We start from the raw sequence: 446 nt of genomic DNA, 5'->3' as shown, positions 1-446 counted from the left end.
ATTTTCAGTGGGTGATGTCAGAACTTCGGGGACTGATTGTTATGTAACCAGTATCAAGACACCAACCTGTGGGAGCAGGACCCTGGGGGCTCTCAAAGAGTTCTGAATTGAACCTGCGACTTTGAAAGCCTTGGGTCCAACTTTCTCAACTTTCTCGATTCTGGGAGATGTGGAAGCCTGGAGGGCTAGGGGCCTATGTCAGGGAATAACTCGGGCTGGTAGGCTAAGAGGAAGAGGCAGGAACTCAAATCTGAGAATGGGGGATATCTCAGGGGAGCTGAGTCAGGTGGAATCTAGAGAGGACACTGGAATCTAGAGAGGACATGATGAGAGGTTTGTTCGCCCACCGCTTGTAAGATCCCTTCGGAGGGAATAGATAGTTCCTTTGTCCTCCCCTCTTGCTCTCCAACCATTGGAGAGCAGATAAGTAATTCCAGCCCTGCCTG

The sequence above is a fragment of the Macaca nemestrina genome, chromosome 12 (genome assembly GCF_043159975.1).
Source record: "Macaca nemestrina isolate mMacNem1 chromosome 12, mMacNem.hap1, whole genome shotgun sequence".
Classification (NCBI taxonomy): Eukaryota; Metazoa; Chordata; class Mammalia; order Primates; family Cercopithecidae; genus Macaca; species Macaca nemestrina.
Note: the sequence above shows the minus strand (reverse complement) of the source record.